The following is a 16,566-nucleotide window of genomic DNA, read 5'->3' on the forward strand; positions in this document are numbered from 1 at the left end:
TATCCATTGAAAGAGTTGATATGAATCTAAAGGAACATATAGGAAGAAAACATATATAGCCATTACATGTGCATGGAGGGATAGATGAACTCAGGACTCTAATGCTGCAGGAATACTATCCTTACTTAATGATACCATTACTTAATGATATTATTACTGCACTGTTCCCACTACATTTGCTCCCTGTTTGTCTCTGCTACATTTATAGTGCTGAAGAATTGACTTAGTACCCTGCATTTTTCTAGCTTATCTGAGACATTGCATTTTATAATTTACTATTTAAATGCGAGGGATATTCAAACACAGATACAAAGTCTTAGTGTCTTTCTGTTGTTTTTCTTCCAGGCTGAGCCATGGAGCAATTTTAATTACTCTGTCAAAACAAACATGAATATGAGTGGTTCTGAGTGAAACTGGGAGAGGTATAAAAGGAGGAAATTATTGAGTATATACAAAGCTGAGAGTTAGTCATACTCAGAAAATAAGTGGGACTTTTGGAATCATCTGAGGTTGATATAATGTTAACACAATTCATTATAGCAGATCAAATAGGTGCTTTTCTATTATTCTGCCCAAAGAAATAATATTTTCCATGGAAAAAAATTGTTTCCATTAATCATTGGCTTTAATTTGGAGGGATGGAGACATGTGGAACATGTCAAGCTCTCTAGAAATACAATAGTCAATCAGGGCTAGTATCCTGATTCCATAGTAAATTTCAAATAGCTTTTACCAGATATGTTGTCTCCATCATATGTATCTCCCCTGCTGAATGAATCCATTGTCTACACTGGTTGCACTGCTTCTGACAAACTCTGCTTTGTTAAATGCAAAAGCAATTCTGGATGATTCTCCAAGGAATTTGTGATCACTGCTGGGAAAAATTCCACTGTATATGTGGTTATAGGGCTCCTCTATGGTTCCAGCCTCCAGTTTCATCTAGACTCCTAAACTGTTGGGTTATTATCTTCTTTATGGGAAGGTTGAGCTTTGTCATGCCATTTTAGTCCACAGGATGGTTTGAACTCATTGTGTTCTCTGGTTTTCCCTATCTCTTTTATAATTTTTGTTGTTATTCAGTTGTTTCACTGGTATCTGACTCTTTGTGTGCTCATTTGGGGTTTTCTTAACAATGATACTAGAGTGGTTTGCCATTTCCTTCTCCAGCTCATTGGAAACTGAGACAAATAGGGTTAAGGATTACATAGCCAGCAAGTGTCTGAGACTGGTTTTGAACTCTGCAAGATGAATCTTCCTGACTCCAGGCCAGGGGCACTACCCACTGCATAGACTAGCTGCCCTCTTAAAACAACCTTAATTTTACTCCTCCAAAATTGTAGAAAATGCAAAAGGATCATTGGGAGGCCACAAAAAGATACTGAAAAACACAAATTGTCCACTAGCTCCTCTGAAAAGGGAACTGAACTTGATATTTTGGTGGACCCCTAGCCTTTCCAAAGAGGTCTCACACAAGCCCACACGAGCCCACACAAGCTCATCTTGTAATTCTGAGAAGACCTTTGTAAACTGATGCAGGATGAAGTGAGCAGATCTAGACCAATATATATGACAACAATACGATAGAGCAAATCAACTTTGAAAGACTTTCAAGCTCTTCCCAGTGCAATGACAAACCACAATTCCAGAGGACTTAATATGAAGCACTCTATCCCCCCTCATACCAGAGAGGTGATATGAACATATGCTTTTGAACATGGTCAATGTGGGAATTTACTTTACTTTACTCCACATATTTTTGTGAGGGTTTCTTTTTTTTTAATTGTTCAATGGTGAGGGAAGAAGGGAAGGAAAAATATAAATGATTATTGATTAGAAAAATAGATTTAAATTTTAAAAAATAAAAGCCAATTTTTTATTTTAGTTAAAAAAAAAACAGAACAGGGTCACTTTTAGTTAAATGGCTAATAATCTAACTTAATCTCTCTTTTAAACTTTAATTCGTGGAGGATTAGCGCTCTACTTCAGAGATCTCATTTTCATTCAAAGTAGGCATTCCTTATTTCTCCCTATTTGTCTCTAATAAGTACACAAAGGTGCAAGGTCCCCCAGTTTCTCAATTCCGACAACACTACTTCTCTTCCATGAAGATGAGTATATTTAGAAAAGAGGTAAGGTATAGGCAATTAAGATATAAGGTAACTAACTGGTGCAGTAGATAGAGCACCAGTTCTCGAGTCAGTAAGATCTGAGTTTAAATCTGACCTCAAATACTTACTAACTGTGTGATGCTGGGCAAGTTACTTAACCCCTATTTGCCTCAGTGCTTCATCTGTAAAATAGACACTGGAAAAGGAAATGGCAATAACTTTTCCAAGAAAACCCCATGCACTTGCCTATGGTGTCATTAGGGTCAGAAATGACAAAATGACTGAACACCAACAGTAGCAACAACAAAAAGTATAAATGATAGTGGACAAGAGGAAAGGCATAGAGACACCTTGCCACATCTTATCCCTGCTTTTACTAGGAATATTTGTCCAGAAAGGAATACAATCTTTTCAGGCTTTGAACTCCCTTACATCGATAAGTGTTGTGGTTGTGGTTGTTGTTCAGTTGTTTCAGGGTTGTTTCCATTTGGGATTTTCTTGGCAAAGATACTGGAGTGGTTTGCCATTTCCTTCTCCAACTCATTTTATAGATATGAGGCTGAGGAAAATAGAGTTAAGTGACATACTCAGGGTCACACAGTTATTAAGTTTCTGAGGACAGTCTAGAACTGGGGAAGATGAGTCTTTGGGAATTCAGGCCCAGGACTCTATCTATTGGACCACTTCACTGTCCCTACTTCTACATCAATAAGGGACAACTTCATTATTTGGAAGCCCAATGTTTGCTGTCCCTCGTGGAAAATCAAACAACAAAGCTTAAAAAGTAAAATTGGATATTTGCATCATCCTAACATTTTATAAATCAATTTCACTGTTGCCTATCATTATAGCTATATGAATACATATTGCTTTGCTTTTGTATTTTAAGTGAACAATGTAAAAACAAAAAAAAACCTAACTTTGGAATCTTTTCCTACCGCACTACCCCAAAGGAAAGAATTTATCATTCCATCTCTTTGTTTGGGATTTTATCTTTTTTTTTTAATTTATGGACTAAAACAAGCATTTCTATAACATAGTACAATACAAAAAAAAGATGATTGCACATGAAGCTGCAAATGTACTATTCACAACTTGTTATTTCTTTCAAATATACAACAGAATTATCATGTAAGTTTCTTTTTTTTCATTCCTTCTGCCCCGTCCTAGAGATGGCTACCATTAGACATAAATAGATATATGTATGCATGTATATGTACATATTAATGTGCACATATACATACATATACATGTAAATTATTCTACACATACTTCTATTTATCAGTCCTTTCTCTGGATGTAGATAGTATCTTTCTTAATATCTCCTTTTTAGTTAATTTGGGTAATTTTAAAAGTCAAAATTACTTGTTCACTCAAAGTCATTCTTAAAACAATATTGCTATTACTTATACAATGTTCTCTTGGTTCTGCTCATTTTGCTCTTCATAATTTCTTGCAAGTCTTTCCATGTTTTTTTCCCTAAAATCATTGAGTTCATCTTTTCTTATAGTAAAGTAGTATTTCATCACAATGATAAACCCCAACTTGCTCAGTCATTCCCCTATTGATGGGCATCCCTGCAATTTCTAGCTCTTTGCTACCGCAAAGAGAGCTGCTATAAATGTTTTAGGACATATAGGATATTTCCTTCTTTCTTTGTAAATAGACCAAGTAGTGGCATTGTTGGGTCAAAGAGTTCAGGTAGTTTAATCATTCTTTGGGCATAACTCCAGATTGCTCTCCAAAATTGTTGAATCAGTTCACGATTCCACTGGCAATGAATTAGTGTCCCAATTTTTCCACATCCCCTCCAGCATTCCTTACTTTCCTGTTCTATCATTATAGCTAATCTCATAGGTACAAAATGATATTTCAAGGCTGTTTTAATTTGCAATAATAATTTAGAGCATTTTCCATATGACTGTAGATTGTTTTCATTTCTTTACCAGAAAACTGCCTTTTCATATCCTTTGACCATTTATAAATTGAGAAATAACTCATATTCTTATCGATTTGACAAAGTTCTTTATATATTTTAGATATGAGACCTTTGACAAACTGTCTAAAAATTTTTCCCCAGTTTTCTACTTTCCTTATGATCTTGGCTACACCTGTTTTATTTGTATGAAAACTTTTTAATTTGATGTAACAGAAAACTTCCATTTTACACCTAACTTTTCTCCCTATCTCTTGTTTATTCATAAATTGTTTGCCTATCCATAAGTCTAATAAGCAATATGTTCTTCCAGTTTTCTTGTAAAATATCTCTTTATACCTAGGTCATGAATCCATTTTGACCTTAACTTGGTAAATGGTATAAGATATTGGTCTATGCCTGGTTTCTGCATGCTGCTTTCCAGTTTTCCTTAGAATTTTTACCAAATAATGAATTCTTATCCCAAAATCTTTTCTTTGTACTTGTCAAATACAAGGTTATTATGTGTATTTGTTGCTATAAATGGTATGGCTACTCTATTCCATTGATCTACCTTTCTATTTCTAAGTCAGTTTCAAATGGCCTTGAGAATTATTGACTTATTATGTAGTATAAGATTTGGTACTGCTAAATCTTCTTCTTTAACAGTTTTTTTTCACTATTTCCTTTTATATTCTCATTTTTTGTTTTTCCAAATGAATTCTGTTATTGTTTTTTTCTAATTCAGGAATTTTTTTGTAACTTAACTGGCATGATTTTGAATATATAAATTAGTTTGGGTAAAATTGTCACTTTTATTATATTAGCCCTGCTTACCCATGAATGATGGATACTTCTGAAATTATTTAACTCTGATTTTATTTGTATAAAAAGTTTTTATATAATTTTGTTTATATAGTTCATGGGTTTGTTTTGGTACTCTCTAGAGTTGTTTTAAATGGGTTTTTTTTTTTTTTACTATTTCTTTGGGCAGAGTTTTGTTTGTGACATATAGCAATGTTGATGATTTGTGTGGATTTACTTTATATCTTGTTACTTTGCTAAAATTATTAATTTTTTTCAACTAACTTTTGAGTCTTTGCAATGTTTCAATAATATCATCATATTGTCTGCAAAAAGGGAGTTTTATTACCTCATTCCCTATTCTGATTACTTCTATTTCCTTTTCTTCTCTTATTGCTATTGCTCAGGTTTCCAATATAATATTGAATAATATTGCTGACAGTGGGCATCCTTGTTTTACACCTGATCTTACTGAGAAGGCTTCTAGTTTATTCCCATTATAAATAATGATTCCTGATTTTTTTAGAATTTTTTTCAATCAAAGATAAGATTTAATAAAGATCAGCCATATTATCCAGACTCAAGGAATCTAAGCATTTGTATCACTAATGCAAGCAGACCAAATCTTAAGAATCTGATCCTTTGGCTAGACTCCTAAAGAATCTCAGCCCTTGGCTAGGTTCTTAAGGAATCTGAGCACCTTAATAGAGACAAGATGAATCTTATATACAGAAAGACTGTGGGGGAAATCCAAGAGTGGACAAGCACTCTGGGGTGACTGAAGGAGGGGTCTAAGGAGGATCTGGATGGGAGGGGCCAGTAAGCTGAAGTGAACAGAATGCCAGGGACCTAGACTGCTTGGCCAAGGGATAATGGAGTCTAGAGAGGATTAAGGTGGGAAGTGGCCAGGGGGAATCTGGAGGTAAAAGAACAGAATTGGGAGATTGGGCTAAGCCATGATGAAAGGCCAGTTAAGTGGATTACAGGCTCTAGCAAATGCCAGGGATTTGGGAAAGTCCAGAGATTTTCCTTTCTGGGGTCCAAATCCCAAAGACGTGGTCTTTTTCTTTTAGGGGTTCAAATCCCATCCCCATCATTCCCTCCTCAAACAAATGGGACCCAAATTCTTTTTGGATGAGGGGGGAAGATCTTGGTTTCTGAAACTGCTTCCTGCTGGCAAGGGGCATAAAGCTGTCCCTGCCTCAAGGGGGTCCAAAAGAGGAGGTTGACTAGAACCAAGCACAGACTGCATCCAGGACATGATGGGGGGACATTGACTGGTACCCACTGTTTGCTACCAACTGTAGGTGAATGGGCCTGTAGTCTGGAAGACATAAATCTGATAGAAATTAGATAAATGTTTTTAATTAATTTAAGGAAAGATCCATTTATACCAATACTTTTAAGTGCTTTTTTTTCAGTAAAAAATGAGTGTTGAACTTTATCAAAAGCTTTTACTGTATCTATTGATAAAATCATGAATTTTTTTACTTTTATTATTGATGTGATCAATTATGTGAATAGTTTTCCTTATATTAAAACTATCCCTGCATTCTTCATATAAGTCTCACTTGATCATAATGTATAATCTTTTTAATATATTGTTGTAACCTTTTAGTTAGTATTTTATTTAAGATTTTTGTATTTTCATATCCATTAATGAAATTGGTCTATAATTTTCTTTTTCTGTTTTTGCTCTTCCTGATTTAGGTATCAGTATCATATTTGTTTCATAAAAGGATTTTTTTTTCATAAAAGGATTTTGAAAAGTCCAGAATATCAAGGGAACTAATGAAAAGAAAGGCAGGGGAAGGTGGCCTAGCCATTCCAGATCTTAAATTGTATTATAAAGCAACAGTCATCAAAACTACTTGGTGCTGGCTAAGAAATAGAGTGGTGGATCAGTGGAATAGGCCAGGTAGACAATACACAGTACTCAATGACTATACTAATCTACTATTGGATAAACCTAAAGATGCTAGCTTCTGGGATAAGAACTCATTATTTGACAAAAACTGTTGGGAAAATTGGAAAAGAGTTTGGCAGAAACTAGGCATAGACCAAAATCTCACACCATATACCAAAATAAAGTCAAAATAGGTTCATGATTTAGATTTAAAGGCTGATAATATAAGCAAACTGGGAGAGCAAGTAATAGTTTACTTGTCAGATCTATGGAGAACAGAAGACTTCATGACCAAACAGGAGATAGAGAACATTATGAAAGGCAAACTGGATAATTTTGATTATATCAAATTGAAAATTCTTTTGCACAAACAAAGCCAATGCAACCGAGATTAAAAGGGAAGCAGAAAACTGGGAAAGAATTTTTACAACCAGTATCTCTGATAAAGGCCTCATTTCTAAAATATATAGAGAACTAAGAAATTTATAAGAGTACAAGTCATTTACCAATTGATAAATTATCAGAGGATATTAGTAGGCAGTTTTGAGATGAAGAAATTAAAGCCATCTATAGTCATATGAAAAAATTCTCTAAATCACTATTAATTAGAGAAATGCAAATCAAAACAACTCTGTGGTACCATATGACACCTATCAGGTTGGCTAACAAGACAAAACAGGAAAATGATAAATGCTGGAGAAGATGTGAGAAAACTGGAACACTAATTCATTGTTGGTGGAGTTGTGAACTGATCCAACCATTTCAGAGAGCAATTTGGAATTATGCCCAAAAGGCTATAAAAATGTGCATACCCTTTGACCCAGCAATAGGACTTCTAGGTCTGTATCCCAAAGAGATCATAAAAATCTGAAAAGGACCCTCATGTACAAAAATATTTATAGCAACTCTTTCTGTGATGGCTAAGAATTGGAAATTGGGGATGCTCACCAACTGGGGAATGGGTGAACAAGTTGTGGTATATGAATGTAATGGAATGCTATTGTGCTATAAGAAATGATGAGCGGGCTGGCTTCAGAAAAACCTGGAAAGACTTGTCTGGTCTGATGCTGAGTGAAGTGAGCAGAACCAGGAGAGCATTGTACACAGCAACAGCAACATTATGAGATGACTAACTTTGATAGCCTTATCCCTTCTCAGGAATGCAAGGATCTAAGACATCTCTAAAATTCTCAAGATGGAAAATACTACCCACAACCAGAGAAAGAACTATGGAGTTTGAATGTAGATTAAAGCACTTTTTGCTTTGTTTTTTCCTTCTGTTTTGTTTTCTCTTTCTTGTGGTTTCTCCTATTGGTTCTAATTCTTCCTTACAACATCACTAATGTGAAAATATATTTAATAGGAATATATATATATATAGAGAGAGAGAGAGCCTATATCAGATTGCATACCTTATTGGGGAGGGAGGTCAAGAGGGAAAGAGAGAAAAGTGTAAAACTCAAAAGCGTATGGAAAAGCTTGTTGAAAACTAAAAATAAATGAATAAAAAAAGGATTTTGGTAGAATCTCTTCTTTCCCTATTATTCTATTTAACAGATTAAAACTGTACTAAGCTGTCTGGAACATACTGTCATGTCTCATCTGTCTACTACCTACAAATGAAACTTAGTATAATCGAACAAATAATAAGTTTAGCATTAGAAAAAGCTGAATGTGTTCTGGCTCTAAATCTTAATTGCTAGGGGACCTTGATCAAGCTATCACATGTCTCTGAGCCTCAGTTTCTTCCTCTTTGAAGTGGAGTTAATGATACTTGTCATTATCTGACACACAGGTGCTTTGTATAAGCCTCATAATACTATTGTTAAAGATCACAGAATTTCAGGTTTAAATTTTGAAGGGATAAGTTGCTTTATGTTGTCAAACTCCTTCATTCAGCAATGAGGAAATTGAATACTGAAGAGGTTAAATGACTTGCCTAAGACAACACAGGTAGGAGGTGAAAGAGCACTGGCTCTGTGAGTCAGAGGCACTGGGTTCTAATCTCACTTTTAATACTAGCTACCTGTGTGAGCCTGGGCAAGTCACTTTACTTTCTTGCATCTCAAGTTCCTCATGTCAAGAGAGGTTGGACTAGAAGTCATCTGAAGCTCCTTCTAGCTCCACCTCCATGACCCCATAGCCTCTAACTCAAAATCCAATACTCTTTATTTGTTTTTTCTTTTTAAAACTTTTATTTAGTATTTTATTTTTCCCTAGTTACATGTAAAAACAATTTTTTAAAATTTATCTTTAAACTTTGAGTTCCAAATTATTTACCTTCCTCCCTCCCTACCCCCACCCCTTATTGAGAAGGCAAGCAATTTGATATAGGTTATACATGCTTAGTCATGCAAACCATTTCCATAATAGTAATGTTGTGTAAGAAAACATAAATAAAAAACCCTCAAGAAATATAAAGAAAGCAAAAAAAAAAGTATGTTTAAATCTGTATCCAGACACCATCACTTCTTTCTCTGGGGATGGATATAATTGTTCATCATAAGTTCTTCAGAGTTGTCCTGGATCATTGTATTGTGAGAATAGCTAAGTCATTCATAGCTGATCATCTTACGCTATTGCTGTTACTTTGTACACAGTACATTTCACTTTGCTTCAGCTCATGCAAATCTCTCCAGGTAGATAGGATGAAGACTATGTAGCACCCTGATCAAAGAAGACTCAGGGGAAACAGAGACCACTCCTGATCAAGGAACCTTCAGAATTTTGTTGAGCAATTTTTCAGTCATGTCTGACCCTTTATGACCCCTTTTGAAATTTTCTTGGCAAATATGTGAGTGGTTTGCCCTTCATTCTCCAGCTCTTTTAAAAGATGAATAACCTGAGACAAACAAGGTTAAGTGACTTGCCCAAGGCTATATAGCTAGTAAGTGTCTGAGGCAAAATTTAAAACACAGGTCTTACTGACTCCTAGCCTGGTACTCTATTCACTGTGTGACCTAGCTTTCCAGTCCTCAGAATGGAGTCCCAAAAATGTCCTTATCTAGGAAGCCTTCATGGGGACAGAAGATGAACCAGTGCCCTGAGTCAGGGATAGCAAATTGCAGAGCACTAAATGAGAATATTGAAGCCTGACAATTCTTTGTAAACAGACAACTGGAAGGAAGTAGAAACCAATAGCAAGAATAGAGAAAAGCAAGATCAAGACTAAACAGAACTTGACCATACCATGAAAAATATTTTAAAGATTGTACATCATGACCAGATTTTATTTATAAAATAAATGAAGAGCTGGTTCAATATGAGGAAAACTCTAAATATAATGTACCATATTAATAAAAAACAATAAAAATCACAAAATTACTTCAATAGATACAGAAAAATGCTTTGTCAAAATATAGAACCTATTTATACATTTAAAAACATTTAAAAATGGGAGTTAGTGGAACATTTATTAATATGTTAAAGCCAAGAGATCATATTAGATGTATTGGAGAAATGCTAGAAGGCCTTCTAATAAGATCAGAGATAAAGCAAGGTTGTTCACTATCACTACTATTATTTGTTATAGTTTTAAAAATTCTACCTGCAGCAATATAATAAATAATATTATATATTTGTAATAACATTATATTGCAAAAGAAGGAATAATCATGGACAAAACAATAATGAAATTGGCATGTTTGGAGAAATGATAGTCTACTTTAAGAATGCTAGAGATTCAACTAAAAAGTCATTAAAACAACTGCTTTAACAAAGTAGGAGGATATAAATGAACTCACATAATTCATTTTTTCCATACATTAACAACAAAATGCTGTAAGAAAGGCTAGAAAGACAAATTCTATTCAAAACAATTACAGAATGTGTAACATTTTTTGAGAGTCCACCTACCATGAGACAAAGGAACTAGGTGAATACATCTTCAAAATATTTTTCCCAGAGATACATAGATCTACATAATTGGAGGTATATTAATTTCTGATGCTTGGGTCATGCTAATATAATCAAAATGATAATACTTCCAAAATTAATTTATTTATTCAGGTGCATATCAATCAAGATACACAAGGATTACTTTAGAAACCTAAAACAATAATAATAACAAATTTGATCTGGATAAACAAAAAGTCAAAATCTCAAAGAAAATAATGAAAAAAATGGGAAAGAGACAAAGCAGTGCCAGATCTTAAGCTGTAATTCAAGGTAGTAAGCATCACAACCATTTAGAACTGCCTAAAATGTAGAAAAACTGATATCTGGAAGAAATTAATTATACAACATAGAAATGCAAATCAACAGAGTAGTATACTCTTTGATAAGTACATTTTTTCCATAGAATTGGAAATTGGGGATGCTCACCAACTGGGGAATGGGTGAACAAGTTGTGGTATATGAATGTAATGGAATGCTATTGTGCTATAAGAAATGATGAGCGGGCTGGAAGCAGAGAATAAAAAAAGTTTGACAGAAACTAGATTTAGGAAAAAATAAAATACTATTAAGTGGACAAAAATAAATATAGAAGACTGAAAAAAATAAATAAGAAATTAGGTTTAGACCAAGGTATTACTCCATATATCACAATAAACTCCAAATTCAAATGTCATCTAAATATTTTTTTAAATCACATTATAGACTAATCACAGAAAATATGGATAGGGGAAGAGTTCATAGCCAAATAAGAGATAGAGTAGATTGAAAAAGATAAAATGGTCCAATTTGATTACTTAAAATTGAAAGTTTTCTGTATCATGCGGTTAAAATTAAAAAGGAAACAATTAACCAGAGGGGGGAAAATCTTTGTAGTAGTATATCTGAAAAATGTCTGATAACTAATATAGATAAGAAACTAAGCCAAATACAGGAAAATCAGAACTACCACCCTCAAAGAAAAAAATAGTAAAAGAATAGTAAATTATAATTCTCAAGGGAATGAACCCAAGTCATCAATAACCATGTCAAAATGCTCCCAATCATTTAAAACAAGAGAAGCTGAAAATAAAAACAATTCTAAGTTCTTATGTTATACCTACTAAATTATAAAATATAACTAAAAAAAGAAAAAGACAATTACTGGGGGGGCTATAAAAATTATTAGAATAGACTAATGTTTTTTTTATGCTTCCATGAATTATTGCAGTAATTCTGAAAAAAAATGTGGAAGTATACCCAAAATATCACTGAACTTTAACACAAAAATACCTCTAATTATAGCAGTATGTTTATGTTGTAGCAAAAAAAAAAATAAGGGAATGCTCATTTCTCGATAAGGGCTAAACAAATTATGGTATGTGAATATAATGGAATATTATAGTACTATAAGAAGTCATAAAAGGAACAGATTAATAAAAATGAGAAGAGTTGTATAAAATAATGCAAAGTGAAATGAGCTGACTCAGAAGAACAATTTTATAATGACTGAATTATTGCAAAAAAAAACAATTTTGAAAGACTTAAGAACTCTGATTAATGCAAAGGATCAATGAACCACTGTCTCCAGAAATCTACTCATGAAGCATTCTTCCCACCCATTTCAGAGATTTGATGGAGAGTAGGTGCAGAACAGAACATTCATTTTTCAGAGGTTCACAATGTTTGAATATGTTTTGCTTCATTAGTCTAATTTGTCAAATGGGAGGATATTATTCTTCCCAAAATTTGAGGGATGCTACTTGGAGGGAGGAAGAGAGAAAGACATGGTGGAGGGAGGGAAAAGAAGGGAGGGAGACAAAGAGAAAGACATCAGAGAGAAGGATGAAAAGAAGAAAGAAAAGAATAGGGAATCATTTAAGCTTTTTTAAACATGCACAAAAGTTTCATGAAGAGACACAAGTAAATGGGAAACTATGAAACTAACATTCTGGAAAATCTCAAGCTGTGCAATTTAGAGTCATAATTTCATGTATAATTTTGTCTGCAATTTTTGTGTGTGGAAATGTTCATATTTGATAATACTTTAGTATAGACTAACAAAAATTAAATTTAAAAAACACATTAAAATGTCATTAGTAATCTTGGAGAAGACTATTTCAGTTGAGTAGTGAAACTTAAAGCAAGATTTTAAAGGACTGAAAAATGAATGGAAGGAGAGGAAGTGTATATCAATGACTATAGGTGGCTTTCTATAGACCCAATATGAAATGTTGTGAAAGGAAGAAATGCATAAAGTTTTAAGGCATCAGGGAAGGAGATAGGGGTAAAGAAAGATTTAAAATTAGAGAGAAAGTCATAGGGTTGGGGGAGGGCCAGTTGTTGAAAAGGTTAGTTGCCAGAAGAAATAGAAAAGATAGGGTCAAAGCAAAAGTTGAAGGTTTGACTTTAGTAAGGAGAGGAGTCTTCTCTTCTTCAGGGATTAGAGTAAATGATATATGGTAGGAAGAAAGAAATAAAAGAATAAAGGAAGGAAGGAATAAAGGAAAAGAAAAAAGGAAAGAATGAAGAACATATGGATGGATAAGGGAGCAAGAGTAGAGAATAATATTTAGTTGAACTAATTAAACAGAAGTTAAGATTCTGAAGTAAAAAAAGAGTGACCAGAGTACAAGTGAGAGATAGTGGAGGGGAAAAGGAGAGGTGTGGAAGGAAGGAAGAGAAAAGCAAGCAAAGATAATTTATTAAGTTATTACTATATGCCCAGAACTGTGGTAAATCTAGGGAACAAAATGCTAAAGTGAGGCAGTCTCTATCCTTGAGGACTTTGCAATATAATGGGAAGGGAGTACAACATGTGGGGACAGCTAGATGGTACAGTGGATAGATTACTGGCTGTAGAGTCAGGAAGATTCAAATTTGTAGAGTTCAAATCTGGCTTCAGGCACCTACTAGCTGTGTGACCCTGGGCAAGTCTTTTAATCCTTATGTGTCTCAGTTCCTCATCTGTAAAAATAGGTACAAGCTGGAGGAGTAAATATCACACTACTCCAGTATATTTATCAAAACAAAAAAAAAAGACAAAGACAAAGTCCATGGGGTCACAGAGAGTCAGACACAACTGAACAACTGAACAACAACAACAAATACATATTTAGGAGAGTGTTGGCAAAGGAGGGGTATTCAGTTGGAAAATGACATTACATCGCATGTTTTTGAAGTTTAGGGGAGAAAAGAGAGCTCAAAAGAATGTCCTTTATTTTTTGGTAAAGTAAAAAGTTCCTTTGCCGAGAATGAGGGGTGAGAGTAGAGTAAGCAGCCTGAAGAGAGTAGAAAAGGAAAACCCTTCTTTTGGTAAGATAATATAAATTTGTAGTGACCTCTTTTGGCACAGTTGTGTAACTTGAAATAGCATGGAGAAGCATATGAGGAAGAAGATTGTTAAAAGAAGATTGTAGGGATAAACCAGGGAGGATTTTTACAGGGAATGAGTGGGGATAGGATAATGATGCAAAAGTAGAAAATAACCTTTAGCTGAACTAATTAATTAAAGGGTTAAGATTAGGAAGGAAGAAAGAGTGGCCCCAGTGCAAGTGAAAGATGTAGGGAAAGGGAAGGTCTAAAAGAGAATGGGTCAGGGATGAGCAGTTGTCTGTTGTCCATATAGGTTATATATTCACATGGACCCATCTAGATGTGGTTCACAGGGAGGCATAAAGAGATAGCTTTAAAAAAAAAAAAAAGAGATAGCTTTAGAGTCTCCTCCAGCCACCCATCACCTAGGAAAAATTTGATTCTTTCTAAGAGGGGAGGTCAGAAATTGGCATCAGATGCTGAGTGCCCTGCTGTACTCAGAAAAAGATATAACAGGCCTGAATTATATCTATTCAGCCTCCTAAAAATCATTAGTTTAGGGGATGAGGTTCAACCTGACCTCCTGGTTGTTTTCCCTCAATAAAGAAGTACTCTGAGTCCTGAGTTGGAATCCCTTCCCATCAAATGGCAGATCTACAATAAATGTATACATAACAAATAGCCAATAAGCCATTTATCCATGCTAATAGCAAATAGAAATCAGAGAAGGTAGATAGATGAGTATAAACCAGAAACTACAGAGTGAATGAACTCTCTCATGGAGAGTAAGGTATCTCAGTTTAATCAAGAGACTTCTAAATCTCACCCAATGGGAAATTCTAAGAAGTCTCTGGTGTGGTAAACTGGGGATAGGGACATGATCAATCTTTCAGCTCCTCTCGTGTTGACTTCTTCCTTAAGTATTTCTTTCCCATTAGTAACTTGGAGAGAATCTGGAAACAGATGCCTTCCTTTTCAAGCCAGAAGAATGAAATTTCTCTTCTTCCAAACTCTCACCAACTCTGCCCTTCATGTAGGCACAGAGCATTGAGTAATCAATTTTCACCAATAAGTAGAGTCCCACAGACATGGACTTTGAGCTTCAGATTATAAATGGAATAATTTGAGATCCCTGTAAAAATAAATGATTTTACACATTTTAAAGAATGTTCCCCATTAGTGGAACAGATTATATGTGTAACATACAGAAGCAAGGAACACAGTAGCATGATGTTCAATAAACTCAAAGACTCTAATTACTGGCATATATATTCAGTAATTGACAAAAACTGTTGGGAAAGCAGTCTGGCAAAAATCAGATTTAGACCATTACCTTACACCATATAGCAAAGTAAGTTCCAAATGGATGCATGAGTTAGATATGAAAAGTCATATCATAAATGAATTAGAGAAAAAAAGAAGAAATAAGTTTTCAGCTCTATGGCTACAGGAAAAGTTCATGATTAAATAAATCATAGAGGAGATCCCACAAGATAAAATAAACAATTTTTATATAAAATTTAAAAGGTTTTGCACAAATAAATCCAAAGAAATAAAAATCAGAAGGTAAAGAAGCAAATTGACTTGAGCGAGATATTCCTGAGTGTTGTCCATTGCTATGATGAATATAGACATGAAGTGGAGTAATGTTTTATTTGAATTAAATTAAGAATTAATCTTATCATAAATAGGATTGTATTTACATTCTGTTATCACCCAATGCATTCTAACTCCACATCTGAATTGCTGAACTGGCCTAAATTGATACTAGCACAGAAAAAAGCAAAATCCAAGCAATAATAACCTTAGTAGTTCTAGACAATACCATATTTTGCCATATAATCATCACCACTGTGTAATTATTGCACCCTGTTTTTCAGTCCAAAAATTGATTTTTAACCTTTCATCTTATATTTGTCACATGATATAGCACTGTTTGGTTTTGTTTCTATCCCCAGTGCTTAAGGCATAGCCTGGCACATTGTGGCCACTTAATAAATATGTGATTGTTTGACTTGAAGGTCTTGCCAATGAAATTATGGTTCATATTGTCATTTGTTCCTTTAAGTGCTTCTCTGAACTAAACTTATAACAAGAAAATCAGCTTCTAGTAGCTTTGCTCTCAGACAAGAGATATATTGGTTGTAGGCATCTGCAGTCACTCCATCCTCAGAGACATCAAACCATAGGTCAAAGGGTGGGTGTGGTTTTCACCCAAGCAACTGAAGATTGTTTCTTCTTAAGGCGAACTCTGTGCTATTCCTTACCCAGGATACCCCATCTCTCAATTCTTTGACTTTTCACTGGGATTCCCCCAAGTCTGCAACACAGTGCTCCCCTCACTTTTATCTCTTAGCTTCCCTAGATGTTTGTCAAATCCCACCTTCAGCAAGAAGTGTTTTAGGCTCCTATCTCAACTTTTGCATGCAAATGCCTTCTCACTGAGCTTACTTTCCATCTACTTTACATATATTTTATGTGTACGCTTATTCACATGTTGTCTCTTCCATTAAAATGTCTTTTAGAACAGGAACAATGTGTTTGTCCTCCTTTGTAACCCAGCCCTCAAACTAGTGTCTGACATATATTAGTCATTTAAGAAATGTTAGCTCACTAATTGACTTCCCAATACATTAACAAAACAG

Source organism: Vombatus ursinus, unplaced genomic scaffold (assembly GCF_900497805.2).
Source record: "Vombatus ursinus unplaced genomic scaffold, bare-nosed wombat genome assembly UNPS02012709.1, whole genome shotgun sequence".
Lineage (NCBI taxonomy): Eukaryota > Metazoa > Chordata > Mammalia > Diprotodontia > Vombatidae > Vombatus > Vombatus ursinus.